General features: G+C 43.9%; 1 pseudogene; it reads left to right on the forward strand.

Moving 5' to 3' along the window:
* Nucleotides 1–2,315: 2,315 nt before the first annotated feature.
* LOC128106733 (speckle-type POZ protein-like) lies at nt 2,316–3,393 on the forward strand (annotated as a pseudogene).
* Nucleotides 3,394–3,664: the final 271 nt, after the last annotated feature.

The raw sequence follows: 3,664 nt of genomic DNA on the forward strand, positions 1-3,664 counted from the left end.
TCACTCTAAGAATGGCTGTTTGCTGCACCAGAATCCAGAATATGTCATGTGGCTGCCAGCTGGTGAATAAAGACATTCTATTGGCTTAAATCCATGTTAAAGAAGTCTCTTCTCTTCTGTCTCTGTCTCTGTCTCTGTCTCTGTCTCTGTCTCTGTCTCTGTCTCTCTCTGTTCTCTCTCTCTCTCTCTCTCTCTCTCTCTCTCTCTCTGTGTGTGTGTGTGTGTGTGTGTGTGTGTGTGTGTGTGTGTGTGTGTGTGTGTGTTTGTCTCCAAAACTTTCTATGTGTTTTGTTTCTATGTCAGTTTTGTTTTGCTGTATTGACCCTTGGCTTTCTCGGTTGTGTGAACGCCCCTGCTGCATAAGACTTGTGCCTTCTCCTGCTGGGGACCTGAATCCTTTTTTCTGTGCCAGGTCCTCCAGAGAACCAACGACCTGAAATAAAAGATCCACCTGTCCAATTCCTGGAATGAGAGACTATATGAAAAGATTCTATATTGAGCCCCTGACAGGAGTCTGTTCCCTGATGAGAGATTGCTCCTACTCTGAAGTACCTGCTCCCCTGATCCTAAATACATAAAGAAGAGTCACTGAGTCTACTAGTTAGGCACCTACCAAAGATTCTTAAATGAGGAACCAAACTTTCAGAGATCAAAACCAGTTGATTGATTTATCCTGGATTGAGGGATGAGCAGCATTAGAGACAGAATTTGAGGAGAGGTAACCTGGGAATTGCTGAGTAGATTGAATCACTGAAGGTATTGTCATGTCCTCTAGGTTTAGTGAGTCCCTACACACATGATGAACTGGAGAGAGATGATAGATATGGTGAGCATTTTATTGATCACATACAAAGGGGACCTGTCTCAAAAACCCTTCTTTGGCAACTGTTGAATATACTCTGCACCTTTTGGAAACCTGAATACTGTCTCACTTTTCAGGACCAGCAGTGTAAGCATGCAAGTTCAAAGTTTAAAGTGGATAGAACTCACCAGTGAAGGATGAAAATTATGAGGTATTGAGAAGCTGAATCTTGGCATTCAGCAGGATGGAACTGAAAATCACTTAGAATCTTCTCATAGCACACTCTTAAGTGGATCTGGAAGAGTATTGCCAAGGGTTTGGGGAGGGGCAAGACCACCAATGTAAGTTGGTAGAGTTATTCTGGGGAATATGGGTCTGGATTAAAATGACTGCCACATTCAGAGGTACCTGCCTGGTTCTGATTCTTGCCCACCATGTGTGAATTCTTCCATCCTGATCTCCAAGTTGTGAACACTGAGACCCCTGACTGAGAAAGGTAGACACCTCTTCCTGGATCATGTTAGTAGGAAGATTTAGTGTAAAACCCTGAAAAGAGGAAATAACAGCTGTGTAGTAATGGACGCCATCCTTATTTTATTTAAGCTGTGCCACAGTAAGCAAAATACACTTGAACTGGTTATTCTTGTTCCCAACTTATGAAGACATGGAATTAACTAAAACCATAAAATGGCACACAAGAAAGAAGTGTTTTCATTCAATTGAAGTAGTTAAGATCCAATTCAAGTACAGACTTTGGAGGTAAAAAGACACAATTATTTAATCCGGATCTCAAGGCCTGAAGACACACACCTTTAATCCAGATCTTTGAGCTGGAAGACACACCCTAAATTGGGCCAAACCCTCTGTTGGAAGCATAGAAAAGGACATGGAAGCAGGAAGCTCTTGCTATTTGCCTGCTTGCCCTCACCTTGCAGCAAGTCCATCCCTTTCCTGGCATTAGAGAATATTTAGAACTCTAGTATACACTGAAGCCCAGTGGACACATCCAACCTCCTTGACTGAGTAAGTACTGGAATATTGGACTTTTCCTTCACAGCTAGCCAATGGGAGATTAGCAGAGATGGAGCCCTAAGTCATTCTAATAAATCCCTTTCCTTCATACACAGAGAGATTCCTTGTATATGTTCTGTTACTCTAGAGAACCTAGCACAACATTTTTTGATGTGAGTGTATGAAATTTTCCAAAATATTCAACAGCTGTGTTTAATTGTCAAAATCATTTACCTATTGACCTAAGATTCAATCTAGACAAAAAATGGAGTGATGTAAGAGTTCCTAGTAGCACACACTGACTTCTCTGAAATTAGTATTGAAATCTGTATAGAAAATATCCGAGATCCAAGTTTCAAGCCCCATCTAACAGAAAATACAGGAAAACAAAAACTAAACATCTAATTCATGTCTGTTATTGTGTCTCACAAGGTGAAGAGAAAACAATTGCTAGTTCTTCATTTTTGGATCGAGTTTAGCCTTCAAACTACCTCCAGGAGAAATGGCAGGAGATGGGACAGTCCAAAGATGGGACCACACTCAAATCAGCCTTCAGAATTTCTCCTACATGTGGACCATCAGCAACTTCCATTCTATTGTGGAGGAAAGGCTAGGAAGCCTTAGGAGCCCAACTTTTTCAATAGAGGCCAATGACAAATGGTGTTTGACAGTAAACCCGAACGGACTCGATGAAGTAAGCGCAGATTACCTGTCAGTTAATCTAGTTTTGCTCAGCTGTCTAAAGAGTCATGTTTGGGCAAAGTTCCAGTTCTGGATCATAAGCGACAAAGGAGAGAATAGTCAAACCAGGAGGAGCCAAACAGCATTTAGGTTTGTGCCAGGCCTTGGTTACGGATTCAAAAAGTACAACCTTCAAGATTTCCTCCTGTCCCACGCACCTCGTCTTCTCCCACATGATCAGCTAAACCTCCTGTGCATGGTGAGTGTGGTCAAAGACTCAGCATCTCTGACCAGAACAGGAAGCCAGGGATTCAAGTTCCAAAATGCACATTGGCAGATGAGCTAAGAGAGCTGTGGGAGAATTCCCGATTCACAGATTGCTGTCTGGTGGTATCTGGCCAGGAATTCTGGGCTCACAAGGCCATCTTAGCAGCTCGCTCTCCAGTTTTCAGAGCCATGTTTCAACATGACATGGAGGAGAGCAGAAAGAATCGCATTGAGATCCCTGACCTGGAGCCACAAGTCTTCAAGGCAATGATGGACTTCATTTACACTGGAACAACACCAGACCTGGACAGCATGGCAGATGTTCTGCTGGCAGCTGATGACAGGTATGGCCTGGAGCGTTTGAAGGTCATGTGTGAGGATGCCCTCTGCAGGGACCTCTCTGTGGAGAATGCTGCCCACACTCTCTCCCTGGCTGACCTCCACAACTCAGGGCAGCTGAAAACCCAGGCACTGGATTTCATTACAGCTCATGCTTCTGAGGTCTCTGAGACCTCAGGCTGGAAGGCAATGGTGGGCTCATATCCCCATTTAGTTTCTGAAACATACCGTTCCCTGGCTTCTGCTCATCTCCCTTTCCTGGAGCCCCTTTGAAACGCTTGAAGCGATCCTAGGACCTGGTCAGCTGTGACCTACAATTGTCTCCCTGAAGCAGCAGCCAGTGTTGTTACCAATGACACCTGGCTAGACTATGGGATGGGTGGAGCATTTCCAGTGAAACTAGGAAAAGCCAGCATGGTGGCTCAGGCTTTAATACAACTGGAAATGAGGTGACTGTCAGGTTCAGGGAGGGGAAGCGCTGAGCTATGTTGTATATACTACCCTGTTACTGTACTGGTTTCATTTTTCTCTCCAATGAGTTGGGAACTGGAATACATTTCAGTT

This window comes from Peromyscus californicus, unplaced genomic scaffold (genome assembly GCF_007827085.1).
Source record: "Peromyscus californicus insignis strain IS unplaced genomic scaffold, ASM782708v3 Scaffold_9__1_contigs__length_137607984, whole genome shotgun sequence".
Lineage (NCBI taxonomy): Eukaryota > Metazoa > Chordata > Mammalia > Rodentia > Cricetidae > Peromyscus > Peromyscus californicus.